We start from the raw sequence: 18513 nt of genomic DNA, 5'->3' as shown, positions 1-18513 counted from the left end.
TGGTGATGGACAGGGAGGCCTGGCGTACTGCAGTTCATGGGGTCGCAAAGAGTCAGACATGACTGAGCGACTGAACTGAACTGAACATCTGAAAGGATCTGCCCTATAGAAAAAGCCTCAAAGTAGATGTTTGAATGGGATGCCTTCCATCCCAGCAACCCTCTGGATGAAAACAGGTGATCCATTCATATAGGAATGTCTTCTGAGGTGGGTGATCTCACTGGGAGACAGGGTTATGGTGGTTGTTCAGTCGCTAAGTTGTGTCTGACTCTTTGTGACCCCATGGGCTGCAGCACGCCAGGCTTTCCTGTCCTCCACTATCTTCTGGAGTTTGCTCAAACTCATGGGAGGCCTAGCTATTTGTCTAACAGCTGCATTTGCATGAATAGCTCTCCTACCTATACTGTATGATTTTGAGGGGAGAATTTTTTGAAGGAAGTGGGTGTGGAGGTTGATGCTGATTATGAGAGGGCTTTGTGAGAGTTGGACTGTGAAGAAGGCTGAGCGCCGAAGAATTGGTGCTTTTGAACTGTGGTTTGGAGAAGACTCTTGAGAGTCCCTTGGACTGCAAGGAGATCCAACCAGTCCATTCTGAAGATCAGCCCTGGGATTTCTTTGGAAGGAATGATGCTAAAGTACTTTGGCCACCTCATGAGAAGAGTTGACTCATTGGAAAAGACTCTGATGCTGGGAGGGATTGAGGGCAGGAGAAGAAGGGGAAGACCGAGGATGAGATGGCTGGATGGCATCACTGACTCGATGGACGCGAGTCTGAGTGAACTCTGGGAGTTGGTGATGGACAGGGAGGCCTGGCATGCTGCGATTCATGGGGTCGCAAAGAGTTGGACACAACTGAGCGACTGAACTGAACTGAACTTGCCTATCTTTTTTTTAAAAAAAATATTTCTATAGCTTACCAAACCATTTGTTACTTCCCTATCACCCTCCACTGTCCACCTCTGAGCTGCATCCTTCCAATAGGAATACAGGGTCCCTCAAAGGCACACCTTCAGCTCCTCCCTTTGTGGCAAGGCCCACATCAATTGCCACAGCTTCAGCAGATCTTCTTCCAGTTGCTTTGGTTTTCTACTCTAACGATCCACTTTAACACACTTCAATAATTCTGAATTAGCTTTTAGGCACATTTTCCACGACCATCTGAGATTGTCATGTCACACTTTCTTTTATAATATAGAAGGTAATGGCTAATTAATGACTCAAAGCCACTCAGGTTCTAACAATAACTCACGAGTAAACCACTTCCTAGTACTGCTATGAATGTCAGGTGAAAGGCAATGGTTTGGCATAAAACACAGAGCAACTCTTCCTTTTGTGTGCTCTGATCATGGACACTGTCCATAATTTTATCAGAAGTTACTACTACCAAGCATTCAAACAGACACAGGAAAAGGGAATGACAGCACCATTTTTCTCAGACATGACACCTTAAGCTTGTGAGTAAAAATGCCCTGAGTACTGAACAAGAAGTCAAGATGTCTAAATCTGATTTGACACAGAAAGGCAAAGACACTTAACTCTTGATAGAATGACCAATGCCATCTCTCTTAATCTACATACTTAAGTACAATTGAGGGAACAAGGTATGGTTTAAATTTGGCCAATTTCTCTTATTTGAACTGCAAATCCATAGTCCAGCAAAAATGGATTTCCATGTTTCTAAAAATGTGTTTTCTAATGGCTAAACTCAAAAGAATTGTCAAACTAAAACAAAAAAAAACCTCAAAGATGAATGAAAAATGTCAAGCTATTTCTTTTCAATCTATTGAAGAAAAAAAAAAAACTTGATGAAGATATCACCCACTGTGTGTGTGCACATTAAGTCGCTTCAGTCGTGTCTGACTCTTTGCCACCCTATGGACTTAGCCTGCCAGGCTCCTCTAGAATCTGTGGAATTCTCGAGGCAAGAATACTGGAGTGGATGCCATGCCCTTCTCCAGGGGACCTTGCTGACCCAGGGGTCAAACCTTCATCTCTTAAATCTCCTGCATTGGCAGGTGGGTTCTTTAGCACAACTGCCACCTGGGAAGCCCCATCACCCACTGAAGGTCTCACAAATTGGTGAGTGTACATGTGTGTGTGTTAAATGGAGACAGGCAAGTCACAAATTACATAAGATCCCAATTGAATTAATAGAGAATAGTATTGGATATTTACTCACTTGCCCATTCATTCAGCACATGTTTTCAGTAATTACTATAGGAAGCACAGCATAGTGATTAAGAACTGGGCTGCCATATGGAGGCGCCTCAAAAAAGCTAAAAATAGAGTTGCTGTATGATACAGCAATCCCACTCCTGTGCATATATCCAAACAAAGTATAATTCAAAAAGATACATGTACCCTTATGTTCATAGCAGTACTATTTATAATAGTCAAGACATAGAAACAACCTAAATGTCCATAGACAGATGAATGATAGAGATGATGTGGTGTATTTATACAGTGAAATATTACTCAGCTATCAAAAAGAACGAAATAACACCATAATGCCATTTGCAGCAATGTGGATGGACCTGGAGATTATCATACCAAGCAAAGTAAGTCAGAAAGAGAAAGACAAATACCATATGACATCACTATAGTATGTGGAATATAAAATACAAATGAGCATAACTACAGAAAAGACACAGACTCACAGACATTGAGAACAGACTTGGTTGCCAAGGCAGGGGGAGGTGGGTAAGGGAGGAGAGGAGGAAAGGAATGGGAGTTTGGGATTAGCAGAAGCAAACTATTATATATAGGATGGATAAACAACAAGGTCTTACTATATAGCAGAAAGAACTATATTCAATATCCCATGATAAACTAGAATGGAAAAGAATATAAAAAGGGAAATGTTTTATATATATATATATATATATATATAGAGAGAGAGAGAGAGAGAGAGAGAGAGAGAGACAGAGAGAGAGAGAGAGAGGCTTCCCAGGTGGCACTAGTGGTAAAGAACCCACCTGCCAGTGCAGGATACATAAGAAACATGGATTTGATCCCTGGGTCAGGAATATCCCCGGGGCAACCCACTTCAGTATTCTTGCCTGGGGAATCCCATGGACAGAGGAGCCTGGTGGGCTACAGTCCATAGGGTCACAAAGTATTGGAGATGACTGAAATGACCTAGCACACACACGCACACACACACACACACACACACACACACACACATGACTGAATCACTGTGCTATACAGCAGAAATTAACACAACATTGTAAATGAACTGTACATCAATAAAATTAGAAAAAAGAATTGGGCTGCCAGTGCTTGGCACATGGATTGGAATCCCAACCCCACCATTTACTGTCTCTATGACTTTACTTCCCCTCTATGTTGCCAAGTGTAAAGGAATAACCTATTTCAGAAGGTTGTTCTGAAGATTAAGTGGATTAAAACAGTTGAAGCCCTCAGGACAATGCCTAGCAAGTAGCACTTTGTCATGTTAGCCTCTACCCTTATTACTACTACTAGAAGTAGTATTTGTTGAGCACATTTAAATTCAGAGATGGCATTAGTATCAAACACTAGCACTGGTCATAACAGAAGAAAATCTTGATTTTAAAGAAATGGTTACGCAGTTTCAGATTAGCCAGGGCATTATTTCTCTGGTTGCCTCTAAGAAATTGTTTACTGACCTCTGTATCAGAGATGATTAAAAAAATTAAAAGGAAGAACATTCAAGTTACTTACTTTTTCTCATGTAGGGTTAACTAAAGAGCTTTGATGGGAAATGCCATGGGGACTGGGTTGCAACAGATGATAAGGCCACAGTAACAATACCAGGGAACCTGGGCTCAAGATCGCATGCACTTACCTCTTTACTACCCTGCTCACATTGAATTGTATTCCGTAGTTCAGCTGTCTTTGAGCTCCTTAAATAGAAGCATTTTGTTTCATTCCTCCCCAGGTCTTGGCCGTCTGTCTCCCAGGGGTATAAGTAGTAGCACCACCCACATGTCAAGTATACAGCGGAGACAGAAGAGTGGGTAACAGACAACCCTACCCTCACAGACAAGACAGTGAGATTTGGGCAAGAGGGAGACACTGTGATGGCTGGGAACAGTGTCACAAAAGCACGGTGCTTGGGAAGCAAACAGGAGTGACACCCAGACTGGTGTTTAATAGATTCTCCAAATGTCAGGAAATGCAGGTTACCATTAACCCCAGCAACTGTATAATATGAAAATGTGCTCGAAAAAAATCTGTGCTATTTGAGATCTTAAAAATATCTTTATAACTAAACTGTGAGAGAGTTGAAAGATATTTTTCCTGAAAGGAATAAAATTGATGTCCTCTTATTCTAAGTCGCTGAAGTCAAAAACAAGAGCTTTCAAGTGCAATTACGGTTGTGCCTGATTTAATTTTACTTTTCCCCCACATTCCTGGCTGCTCCAAAAAGGCAAAGAGATCACTTTTTTCATCTAAAATCCATTTTTGGATTTATGAGCTGGGTCTCCACTAGAAATGCAATTTTCAAAGTCCAAAGAAGTAATGCGATTTAAAAGACCATCCATGTCTAGAGAAAGTAATCACATTCCTGTGCCTTTGGTATCCCCAAGGGCAGCCTCCAGACTCGGGTTCTATGAAAAATGTTTTCAATATCTGTCTTTCTTGTCCTTTCACTTGACTGTAAATTTCAAAGAATGATTAACTCCACTTATTAAAAAACGTAACGGAACCACCAGTGCAGGAGAAAAATGCTTTCTAGGTATTTATTTAAAACAAATTTCACCTTCTCTGGAAGGGCAGTGCATTTATCTTCAAAAGCAGTATACTTAATCCCTCAAGTTCAATTTCATTTACCTCATCTGGCTAGATGTCCTGACCTAAGCTGATCACTCCCAGTCTCCCCTAACTTGTGAGAGCCAGAGGAAATGAATATAAGCTATTTATAGGACAACTTTAATTAAAAATGTTTGTGACCCGGAGAATAGTTCTGACAAATAATATGGCCACCAGAGTCCCCAAACAACCACTGCCTCAGCATGAAATCAGCCTTCGAGGACAGTGGTTAAAAATGGGCAGCGTGCAGCCATGGGCCCCACTCCAAGGCTCAAAAAAATTTTCAGTGGGGTGGAAACCAAAGAGCCCGGGGGGAGAGATGAAATACTGTCAACATCTCCACATTGTATGTGCTGTAATTACCGACATGGCATGCTTTTCACCTCAACGAAGGGAAAGTGAGAAGTAGATCTGAAAATGGGCCTTTTGTCATTTACTCTCAGGCCAACTGATATGTCTGGAAAAGATTTCTTATAGTGCAAACTGCAGCAACCAGGAGAGCAAATGGACATGGGCTCAAAGCAGCTATCTTCAAACTTCTGGTTTGCACTCTAAAACTTCCTGAGGACCCCAAAGAGCTTGGTTTATATGATGTACATTTATGAACAGTTGCCACAAGAGAAATGAAGCAGACATTTTTCTTTAATAAACTGATAATAAACTATATTTACTTAAAATAATGAACCAACATAACATATAAGAAAATATATTTTTCCAAAGCAAAAATAAGTTAGTGAGAAGACTGATATTATTTTCTGTTTTTCCAAGTATTTAAAATAACTGGATTGATAGAAGATAGCTGGGTTCTTATATTTACTTTTATACTAATCTATTTCTGCATGTTTTTTAGCTGAAGTATGTGAAGGAATGTGGTCTCACACAGACATTCAGTTGGAAAGGGGAGACTATTTTCATATTCTTTTCATGACTATGAATACATCACATAGTCTATAAAAAACTACTGTATACTTGGGAAAGAATTAGAGTAAAAAAGGCAAATCACTTGTGACTATTATAAAAACTGCACAAACCTTCTTGGACCACAGGAGGCCTAGTCAACCCTTTGTGAACAGCTGCTTAATGAGTGGCCTGTAACATGTTCTTACTGTATGGCAGGTGTAGGATGTGATGTTCCAAAGCGGTGAAAGACCAACAGGGTTGGAGCAGGAAGGCTGTGTGCTCTGACATCACGGCTGTGCGTCTGGTCTGCTTCCCAGTCTTTTGACTCTGACCAACGACGTGCGCACACAGATCTGTCAGGGATGTCTCCATTAGCCAAACGACTATTTACCATTACAAGCCTGGCAAATGTAGGACCGCTCGACATTTAAATTCATGTCAGTGACTCCTCCAGGCAGCTCTTTAAGACACAATGGCTCAGAACATAAAGCAGAGGTGCCTCTTTTCTCACCCTCTCCTTTGCTTTTATTTTCTTTATTGAACAGTTCTTCCCCCATCAGTCACTGACATGGACGTTTATGAGAAAGGTGCTGGCAACATTTAGATGTCTAATACTCTTTTGCATTTAACTGAAATGAATCAATTAACTTGGCATTCCTCCTCATCAAGGAATTTGGGTATTGCTAATCTTCCATTTTCTCCTCACCCAGCAGACTGTGATTGACATTACCCTGTGACAATTTAAGAAAGAAATGATGACTTTAAAGAGGAAATGCCAAGAATCATAAAAGCTAAAGAGAAAGTATGACAAATGTGACAGTGTGTAACAGGCGACAGACCAGGAAAAGGGTGGTCAAAGAAACCACGCCCCACCCCCAAAAAAGAGAAAGAGAGACCAGGAAGAGTGGAAGGGGAGCTACATGTTCATGGGATTGCAGCTTTCCCATTTCCAAACGGCTCTCCTGTTCTTCTGTCCTCATTCTACGTACTTTCAGGCACACAACTTTGCTCCCTTAAGAGGAAGGAATCACACTGTCCCCACTGCACAGCCCTCACCTGGTCTAATTTCTATAGCCAGAAAACTTTTCCTAATGATTTTTTATCTCATTAATATCTATATGTTCTTAAGGTACCAAGCTGAATTTCACTCTTTGGGCAGTGATCCTCTCCCCAAACACGCATTCTCACATGAGATCAGGTCCCTGTGACACTTTGACTGGTACTCTCTTTGCACATTTGTCACAACTGGGTGAGGTGTTGGGCAGAGGGTGGTAATTATTCCCCTAAGAGTATTCTTCCCTTTTAGACTCTAAGTTCCATGAGTTAAGGCTCGTACTTGCAACTTCTTCTAATACTTGGTGATACTTAAGTGCTCAATAAATAAGAATTGAACACTTAAATCAATGAAGTATTATGTTAGGGCTCAGCTCAAGGTGACCTGACCATACATGCAATGGTATATGTGCCTGAATCTACCCCAAAGCTGACACTTGTCAAACAAGAGAAATGGAACTTATTTTTGATCTATACTTCTAATTTATATTTTATTGTTCCAATTTTCTTTCCATTCTTGTATCAGTTAAAGTCACATCCCCAGACACTTAAAGAAACATATTTTAAGTGTTATCAAATTAATTAATTGAGTTTTTCCATAGGCTGGCAATAATTGACAGTGATAATGTTTTAATTTACAGGATGATAATGTTAACTTTATTTCCTTTACTGCTGTGTAATGCAAGCTCTATAACCTATGGCAAGAGGAGGCTGGTTAAAAATGATGGTGGGCTTGTAAATGTTTACAACCCTATCTGTGAAGCTGGAGTACAGCCAGTTCTGAATGCTAATGAAGAACCAAAAGGGACTAGTAAGCCAGAGACCACCTAAACTTTGAACCTAAGAGTTTATTTTCTATTCTGTTTTCTTGACTTCTGTGCTGCAGTAGACACAGAGTGGCAACTTTCTTCTGCATCCTTTTATGTATTTAACATCTATGACAACCCACCCTGCTGGGTTTTGTCTATCGTTTTTCCTCTCCTTTTCCACATGGGTACTTGTACACCTAACCTCATTAACTACAGCCTATTATCACAGTCCAATCCTGGGACCCCAGCATCATATGCTGAAAGAGCAGTGGGAGAGGAGTCAAGTTACAGGCCCCATTCTTGGTCCTGACACTAGTTATCTGTATGATCTTGAGCAAACTTAATTCTGTACACCTCATATTTCTATCTGCAAAATGAGGAGGTTTAACAGTTCTTTAAGGTTCCCCCCACACACTACTCTTCCATTTTCTCCTAAGATAAATTAGCTAACCATAATATAGATGCATTTACTTGAAGTCCTAAATCTATCTTTCCAGTCCTGATCTCTTGCACTGTCACCTGTCCACATGCTATTTCCATTTAAATGTTCCACTAACATTCAAGACAGAGGTTACAGACTGCTGGTGGTATACTGTATTAGTACTGTTCTTTTAGAAACCATCTTAGTAATGCATCTCAAGAGTCATGAAATATGCAGATACACTTTGATATGGGAATACTTCTGGAAATCTATGATTAGGAAATGATCCCAAATACTGGATCATAAAGAAGAAAAAGTCACACACACACACACACACACACACACACACAAGAACCTGAATGACCAACAGTTAAGATATTATTATATAAATTATAATTCATCATTTCATAAACTAGTAAGTAGGTATTAAAATGGTATTTATGAAGATCATTTAACAGTATGAAAATGTGTATAATATTATATATAACATAATAGCAGGTCAAAAGAATAGGATATAAATTACATGTGACTATTAAGCATGAAAACAAAAAATGCTAATTTGAAAAGATATTTCCACCTGTATGTTCACTGCAACATTATTTACAATAGCCAAGCTACAAAAAGTGTCCATTGATGGATGAATGGATTAAATAAATGTGACACACACACACACACATATTTGCACACACACAGTGTAATATTATTCAGTCAAAAAAGAACAAAATCTTTCCATTTGCAGCAACATGGATAGAACTTAAGGACATTATGCTAACTGAAATAAGTCAGAGAAAGACAAATATTATATAATCTCACATATAAAAACCCCACAGAAAACAAAAAATATGAATCATATTCCATGACTTCAGAATATACTACATCACCACAATAATCAAAACAGTATGGTACTGGCACAAAAACAGTCACACAGGTCAATGGAACAGAATAGAGAGTTCATAAATAAACTTATGCACTTATGATCAATTAATCTACAACAAAGTTGGCAAGAATATACAGTGGAGAAAAACAACCTCTTCAATAAGTGTTGCCTGGAAAACTAGACAGCTACATGTAAAAGAATGAAATCAGAACATTCTCTAATATGTATTAAAAAAACTCAAAATGGTTAAGACCTAAATATAAGACCACAAATCATAAAACTCCAGAGGAAATATAGTTAGCACACTCTTTGATATAAATCATAGCACAATTTTTTTGGATCTATGTCCTATAGCAAAGGAAATAGAAGCAAAAATAAACAATGGTAACCTAATTAAACTTAAAAGCTTTTGTATGGCAAAAGAAACCACTGACAAAACAAAAAGACAGCCTTCTGAATGGGAGAAAATACTTGCAAATGATATGATTGATAAGGTGTTAATTTCCAAAATATATAAAGAGCTCATACAACTCAATATCAAAAGAAACCAACAAAAATGTAATTGAAAAATGGGCAGAAGACCTGAATAGATATTCTTCCAAAGAGGAGATGCAGGTGGCTTCCCAGGTGGTGCTAGTGGTAAAGTTCTCAAAAACTAAAAATAGAACTCTCATATGACCCAGCAATTTGATTCCTGATTATATATTCAAAAAACCCCAAAACACTATTTTGAGAAGATACATGCACTCTAATATCATAGCAGCATTATTTCCAACAGCCAAGATCATCAACCAATAAATGGATAAATAATATATCATATTAATATATCTACATCTCTACCTATCTATCTATCTATCTATCTATCTATCTATCTATCTATCTATAGAAATGGAATACTACACAGCCATACAAAAGAATGAAATTTTGCCATTTGCAACAACATAGAGGGCATTATGTTAAGTGAAATAAATCAGAGAAAGACAAATACTATATGATATCACTTATATGTGCAATTGGGCTTCCCTAGATGGCATCACCAACTCGATGGACCTGAGTTTGAGTGAACTCTGGGAGTTGGGGATAGACAGGGAGGCCTGGCGTGCTGCAATTCATTGGGTCACAAAGAGTTGAACACGACTGAGTGACTGAACTGAACTGAACTGAACTGAGTGGCTCAGATGATAAAGAATCTGCTAGCAATGCAGGAGACTTGGGCTCAATTCCTGGGTAGGGAAGATCTCCTGGAGTGGGAATGGCTACCCACTCCAGTTCTTGCCTTGAGAATTCCATGAACAGAGGAGCCTGATAGGTTACAGTCCATGGGGTTGCAAAGAGTTGGACATGACTGAGTGACTAACACTTTCACTTCACTTTCATATGTGGAATTTCAAAAATGCAAAAAACTAGTGAATATAACAAAAACAAAACAGACTCATAGATAGAACAAACCAGTGGTTATCAGTAGGGAGAAAGAAGGGGGGATGGGCAATATAGGGGCAGGGGATTAAGACATGCAAACTATTATGTATGAAATAAGTTACAAGGATATATTCTACAACACAGGGAATACAGACAATTTTTATAACTATAAATATAGCATAATCTTTAGAATTGTGAATCAGTATATTGTACACCTGTAACACATAATATCATATATCAACTATATTTCAATTAAAAAATGTAAAAAAACCTGGCCCATCAATTTCATAGACACAGAAAATAAATTCCCAGAGGCAGGAGACAGGAGTCTTTGCAACCCCATGGACTGTAGCCTGCCAGGCTCCTCTGTCCATGGAATTCTCCAGGCAAGAATACTGGTGTGGGCAGCTGTTCCCTCCTCCAAGAGATCTTCCCAACCCAGGAATAGAATCCAGGTCTCCTGCATTGCAGGCGGATTCTTTGCCATCTGAGCCACCAGGGAAGCCCAAGAATACTGGAGTGGGTAGCTTATCCCAGGAATCAAACTCTTTACCAGCTGAGCTACCAGAAAAGCCCAATAATATCATATATCAACCATATTTCAATTAAATATTAAAAAAAAAAACAGACCACCAAGATCATAAGCACAGAGAATAGATTCCCAGAGGCAGGGGAGAGGGGTGGATAAAATCTGTGAAGGGGGTCGAAAGACAGAAACTTTCACTTATAAGGTGATTAAGTCCTAGGGATGTAACATATAGTATGGTGACCATACTTAACACTGTCTTGCATCGAGAGTAAATCTTAAAAGTTCTTATCACACACAAAAAATTTTGTAACTATGTATGGTGCTGAACTTATTGTGATAATCATTTTGCAAGATATACAAATATTGTATCATTCATTATATTGTATATCTGAAACAAATATGTTTATTATGCATGCATGCATGCTAAGTCACTTTAGTTATGTCCAACTCTTTGCAACCCTATGGACTGTAGCCCACTAGACTCCTCTGTCCATGGATTTCTCCAGGCAAGAATACTGGAGTGGCAAACTGGTGCTACGTAACAACCTAGAGGGGTGGGATACCCAAGAGGGAGGGGACATAGATGTACCTATGATTGATTTATGTTGATGTTTGGCAGAAACCAACACAATACGGTAAAGCAATTATTCTTCAATTAAAAATAAATAAATTTGACCAAAAAAGAAAATAACTGCAGTTAAGGTTTAAATTAAAAAGAATATTGGAGTGGGTTGCCATACCCTCCTTCAGGGGATCTTCCCAACCCAGGGACTGAACCCGTGTTTCTTACTCTCCTGCAGGTGGGTTCTTTAGCACTCGTGCCACCTGGGAAGCCCCCAATATCTCAATTATACCTCCACTGGAAAAAGTTAGTATATTAAAAAGAACTGCAGTATATTAAAAGTGGTAATATTTGTTGTTTCCAGATACTAGGGGTGAAAGGTGAATTTTATTTTCTTTGATCTTTCCATGTTTTCCATTAGATTTTTGTACTATTAGTGTAATTTTATTTCTTCTGTTTCTGAAATCTTGCTTCTCCTTGGCTTCCCCACAGCTCTCATTGGCCATATATCTTCTAAGTCCCTTAGGTGCTCTGCTCTGGAGTTTTTAACTTTCTAATATTTGTCTCTTTCAGCCTTCAGATGCACACAGTTTGTAAGTACAAAAGGTTTCTTCTTCCACAATAGAGTTTATCCATTCCCACACCATCTTCCTGAAACATGGCTCTCAACTATGCATTTAAAAGCCTTCTCCAAAATACTGCCATATTTCTACAATGTTTAAAACACTTTCTTCAGACACCTAACTTTCTTCCTATTATATATCACTTTCAAATCTGTGCTCCACCATGGGCCTTAATATGCTCCTTCATATAAGGTGTTTTCAAATTATTGGCCTACTTTACAGATTTTCTCTCTCAAATTCTCTATTATGTCCAAATAGATTTACTTGCTACCTTCAAGTTCCAACAGAATAAGGAGTACAGTGTTAGTTTCAGACAAAGTCTGAAACAGTTAATATCATTAATTTTAGGGTTTTATGCAATAGAAACATAGTCTCAAGCCAGGGAAGTATTTCTTATCCTCCTGAAACTACCGAACTATAATTGAAGAAACCAGCTCCATTTGGGAGCCATTTTGTCATAGAGAAAATGGGCCATCCAGAGCCTATGTAAAGCATATGACCAGAAGGAAAGTGTTTAGAAATCAGGGCAAACTAGAAACAAGTTTAGTATAGAAAAGAGTCGTTCAGAGAAATGAGAAGGCAGTTGTGCTCATAAACCATAGAATATTACTCAGCCATGAAAGGGAACGCATCTGAGTCAGTTCTAATGAAGTGGATGGGTCAGTTCTAATGAGGTTCAAGAGGGAGGGGATATATGTGTACCTATGATTGGATTATGTTGATGTAGGGCAGAAATCAACACAATATTGTAAAGCAATTACCTCCCAATTAAGAACAAATAAATTAAAAAACACAAAATCTAAAAACTGTGTTTAATAAGCTATCCCTTGGGCCCAGCCCAGGGGGAGCAAATCATAGGACTGTTGATTTCAACTCCATACCAGAAAGGGTTCTCTAACATTGTGGGCCACCACAACCACAGTGAGCATGGGCTAGGCACGTGCACATACGGTGGTCCTGGAAGATGACCAGTAAAGTGACGGAAGGGTTACCAGTGTGTTACAGGTTGACTATGGTTTGCTTTCTGGAATGCTGATGAATAAAGTTGCGCTATCAAGAAATGAATTTATTTGCTAACAAAGGATATGAGCTTGGTGCTTGTACATCCGAAGCATTCTTTTATTAAATAATTCAAAGCATAAAGATAAGATGCTGAAAGTTAGAGAGTGAAAGCAATCCTGAGTTATGCCCAACAGCTACTCTCTCACGAGCTCTCTCTAATGTTAAAATCAATTGCCCAAAGGAGCAGAAGAACCTTTCAATCTTTCAATTACATTCTTCAAGTTCACAGTATTTTACATTTGAATCGAGAATAAGAAAGGCTGGCAAAAGATGTGATCTTTGTATGTAAGGAAAGGTCGTGGTCATAGTATAATTTGTTTTTTCTTAAAGCTTGTTTATAACTTTATGTGGCACGCCATAATGTTATATCAATTTGCCATTATGGTTCTCAAAAATTGAATTTACCCCATAATCGATTTTAAATAAGGCATCTGACACTTTCAAAACATAACTGAGAAAGTGTATATATGTTGCCCTTTTTAAACATATATATATATATAAATACTATGTTTTAGAGATATATATGTCTATGCTGCTAAGTCTGCTGCTAAGTCACTTCAGTCGTATCCAACTCTGTGTGACCCCAGAGATGGCAGCCACGAGGCTCCCCTGTCCCTGGGATTCTCCAGGCAAGAACACTGGAGTGGGTTGCCATTTCCTTCTCCAATGCAGGAAAGTGCAAAGTGAAAGTGAAGTCGCTCAGTCATGTCCGACTCTTTGCGACCCCATGGTCTGCAGCCTCCCAGGCTCCTCCATCCGTGGGATTTTCCAGGCAAAAGTCCTGGAGTGGGGTGCCATTGCCTTCTCCGATATATGTCTATAAAATTTGTTAATAGTAAGATATTGATGAATGGACTAAAATTTCAGTGTCACCAAACATTGTCATCATTTTTAATAAAGTAACTTTTCATGAACTTGGAGTTCATCAATTTACAAAAGGAATACAACTCAAAACTTGGATATTTATTAAGGCAAATCGCTTTTCACAATATTAACATGTTAATACTTTATTTGTATAGAAACAATAGTGCTAATTGAAGTGAAACCTTAAGTTATTCATGAAAAAGTTCATTAGCACTTAGCTGACTTTAAAGGAGGTACTTTTAGACGCTCTTAACATGTTGGAGCCGTAAGAGTTAGGGAAGGTGATTTAGAGTAGTTATCAACTTTAGATTTGGAAACTGAGGCCCAGAGAGGTGGAACACTTCTCACTCAAGTTTGCACAGGTGTTACTAGGAAGTGGGGTCTAGAATAGGCTACCTGGTTCACTGTCAAATTCTCCTAATTTGGGGAACTGACCTGGAAGTGCATGAAGTCCAGAAATGCTACATGTATGCTTGCCTGGCTTGCATTATACAGTGAAGTATCCTGAGCCCATTCCAGTCCATTTCCGTTTGCTGATTCCTAGAATGTCGATGTTCACTCTTGCCATCTCCTGTTTGACCACTTCCAATTTGCCTTGATTCATGGACCTGACATTCCAGGTTCCTATGCAATATTGCTCTTTACAGCATCGGACCTTGCTTCTATCACCAGTTACATCCACAGCTGGGTATTGTTTTTGCTTTGGCTCCATCCCTTCATTCTTTCTGGAGTTATTTCTCCACTGATCTCCAGTAGCATACTGGGCACCTACCGACCTGGGGAGTTGCCCTTTCCATATCCTATCATTTTGCCTTTTCATACTGCTTTTCAGAAAGTGTGAAATTTGTCTCCTACCAACCTACATTGGTACACATAAATCAGTTTCAGAAGTGTTAACTCACCTATCATGAGAAACAAATTGATGAACTAGATCACTATGTACGTTCCTTTTGCTTCTAATTTTATCATTTCTGACCAAAATGCCTCAGATATGCAGATGACACCACCCTTATGGCAGAAAGTGAAGAGGAACTAAAAAGCCTCTTGATGAAAGTGAAAGAGGAGAGTGAAAAAGTTGACTTAAAGCTCAACGTTCATAAAATGAAGATTATGGCGTCTGGTCCCATCACTTCATGGGAAATAGATGGGGAAACAGTGGAAACAGTGTCAGACTTTATTTTTTTGGGCTCCAAAATCACTGCAGATGGTGATTGCAGCCATGAAATTAAAAGACACTTGTTCCTTGGAAGGAAAGTTATAACCAACCTAGATAGCATATTGAAAATCAGAGACATTACTTTGCTGACTAAGGTCCGTCTAGTCAAGGCTATGGTTTTTCCTGTGGTCATGTATGGATGTGAGAGTTGGACTGTGAAGAAGGCTGAGCACCGAAGAATTGATGCTTTTGAACTGTGGTGTTGGAGAAGACTCTTGAGAGTCCCTTGGACTGCAAGGAGATCCAACCAGTCCATTCTAAAGGAGATCAGCCCTGGGATTTCTTTGGAAGGAATGCTAAAGTTGAAACTCTAGTACTTTGGCCACCTCATGCGAAGAGTTGACTCATTGGAAAAGACTCTGATGCTGGGAGGGCTAGGGGGCAGGAGGAGAAGGGGATGACAGAGGATGAGATGCTTGGATGGCATCACCGACTCAATCGATGTGAGTTTGAGAGAACTCCAGGAGTTGGTGATGGACAGGGAGGCCTGGCGTGCTGCGATTCATGGGGTCGCAGAGTCGGACACCACTGAGTGACGGAACTGAACTGACCTGAACTGAACTCAACTGAACCCTGAGCCCTAGAGAAGCAATATGCATACAAAGACATGGCTTTTCTTAAAGAAACTTGCAGTCTTGTGAGGAAAAATAAACCTGATAAAATGTTTACATTATATAGTTCAGATATTAATTCAAGAAATAAAAATATGTGATTGGTTTGTGAGTTGATGCATGTTCCTGAACATTTCATAAAAGCTCCAAGGAAATCTAATGCCCCATGAGATGGGGAGGTGGGCGAGTGTTGGGGGAGGAAGTGAAAGTTGAATTGAAAAATGAGGATGATTTAGAAAGAGAGAAAGAAAAGATGGCATTACAGGGAGAAGGAACTGGGTCAGTGTCGGTAAGGGCTCCCCCTAAAACAACATACCTTGTTATCACTGGTATTAGTTGAGTGAGTGACATTGTCTTTTACCTTCAGGGTAATTTTCATCAGGAAGAACAATTAAATGTTTATTGTATGTCCTGGCAAGTTGTGAAGAAAAAAGAGATGTGACTGATCTTGAAAGTGAGAGTTGCTCAGTCATGTCCAACTCTTTGTGACCTCATGGACTATACAGTCCTTGGAATTTTCCAGGCCAGAATATAGGTGTGGGTAGCCTTTCCCTTCTCCAGGGGATCTTCCCAACCCAGGGATCCTGCATTACAGGCAGATTCTTTACCAGCTGAGCCACAAAGGAAGCCCAAGAATACTGGAGTGGATAGCCTATCCCTTCTCCAGGGGATCTTCCCCACCCAGGAATCGAAACAGGTCTCCTGCATTGCAGGTGGATTCTTTACCAACTGAGCTACTAGGAAAGTCTGATTTTAATGCCGTGCTTTATTCATTTACAGAGAATTGAAGCAGCTTTCAAAAATAGAGAACACAAATTGAATAACACAAATTGTTAAGGAAAATGATAAACCCAGTAAAAGCAGTACACGCAGAAAAGTAGCCTATCCTGTCGAGACGGCAGTTATTTGAGGGGTGGGGGGGCCAATGGAGACAAAGCTAGAACTGATTTTCTTAGCATCTGAAAGATTTTTCATGTGTTAGATTAAAAAATAAAGCAAAAAACTTGTAGTTCAGGAGAAACCTAATATTGAGCCATGAGGGAAATTTTCCCTTGAGTCCTCATCCAAAAGCCACTGAACAATGTAGCAGGTGCTGGCCTCAACCCAACCCTGGTCCGCGGGCGGCTGGAAGGAGTAACTTCACCTGGCTGTTCTCACGCTGTCCCTCATTGCAGCACAAGAGCATGACCCTGAGGCACAGGTTGTTACATGAAACACTGCCCACATGCCCAGCCCGACTTTAAAGATGAGTAAAACCTTGGTCATGTGCTGGACTGGAGGGGTTACATGATCTTCAGATCATATCCATTCATCTTGCAGCTCAGCTGGTAAAGAATCTGCAGGCAATGCGGGAGACCTGGGTTCGATCCCCGGGTTGGGAAGATCCCCTGGAGAAGGGAAAGGCTACCCACTCCAGTATTCTGGCCTGAAGAACCCCATGGATTGTATAGTCCATGGGATCACAAAGAGTCAGACACAATGGAGTGACTTTCACTTCTCATTCGCTCAGTATTTACTGACTGCATACAATGTGACAGACAAAGGGGGGAAAGTCATGAATAAAAAAACAGCCTTTCTCATGGAGATTCTAATGGTGGGAGTAAGATCACAGACGTAAATAAATGTATGTTAGATGGTAATGGATGCTTCGGAGAGAAATCAAAGAACGTGTGGGGCAGTGACGGAGTTGTTTCGAAAGGGTAATCATAGATAGCCCTTCCACACAGAAATATTTGGGCAGAAACCAGCACAGATGAGGAAGGAAACTCTAAGATGTCTGGGAGAACAGTGCTGCAGGCAAAGGGCACAGTTAGTGCAAAGGCCACCACTGTGTGCCCTGTCTGAGTAGCTGCAAGCCACCAGCCAGGCAGAGGTAGGCGAAGGTCTTCCTATGAAAATGAAGGAGCTAGGATGAAGTGAGAAAAGGGAATAATGATGGAATCTTTTCTACAGAAAACTCCTACTGTGTCTGCTTCAACACAAACCAAGGCAGCTGAGGACTGCCATGTCTACCATAAAACATGAGCATCATCATTTTAGCTTAAACTTTGTGTTAAAACATGCATTAAAATCACTCACTACAGACACAGGCCTTTGTCTAAAGCCCACCTACACTATATGGAGACTAGCAGAGCAAGACAACTAGATTTATCACTTCTGACATTTAAATAGCCACTGAATGTCCTAATTTTGTTTCCTGGTAACATCTCCAAGGTTTTTCAAATGCAAATTGCACCCCTGTGTACCTGACAACATCAAATCATTCATTACATTTAAGTCAAAGCTGGAGGGCATCTTTCAAAGGTGTTGAGTTTGAGTTTAATTTTAAAGACAATCTGGAAATTGTATAATAGCAGAATCTACTTTCTATTGAGGTCACTTATGTGTGTCAGCAAAACTCTATCATCAATTTAGAGAAGACAATTTCTATTTGTTTTCCCACAGCATGGGGCATGCATCTAGGACACTGAAATGTGGGATCAAATGGTTTGTAGCCAGGAGCCTGCATGTATAGTTAGTCGTGTCTTACTCTACAACCCCATGGACTGCAGCCCGCCAGGCTCCTCTGTCCATGGATTTCCCAGGCAAGAATACTGGAGTGGGTTGCCATTTCCTCCTCCAGGGGATCTTCTTAACCCAGGGATTGAATCCACGTCTCTTGCATTGGCAGGTGGATTCTTTCACCACTGAGCCACCTGGGAATTTTAGATACAGTGAAAAGGAGGGAAATCAAAATACTTCTCCATTTTATGCCATGAAAAATGTTCTC

The 18513-nt window shown here is 39.9% G+C and overlaps 1 protein-coding gene across 1 annotated transcript in view; it reads right to left on the bottom strand.

The window, feature by feature from the left end:
- The window catches only part of TMTC1 (transmembrane and tetratricopeptide repeat containing 1), a 318214-nt gene that overhangs the window by 24349 nt on the left and 275352 nt on the right, over window positions 1-18513 (bottom strand). The window lies entirely within an intron of this gene.

Source organism: Capra hircus, chromosome 5, assembly GCF_001704415.2.
Source record: "Capra hircus breed San Clemente chromosome 5, ASM170441v1, whole genome shotgun sequence".
NCBI classification, from domain to species: domain Eukaryota; kingdom Metazoa; phylum Chordata; class Mammalia; order Artiodactyla; family Bovidae; genus Capra; species Capra hircus.
Note: the sequence above shows the minus strand (reverse complement) of the source record. Positions and strands in the feature narration are given on the sequence as shown.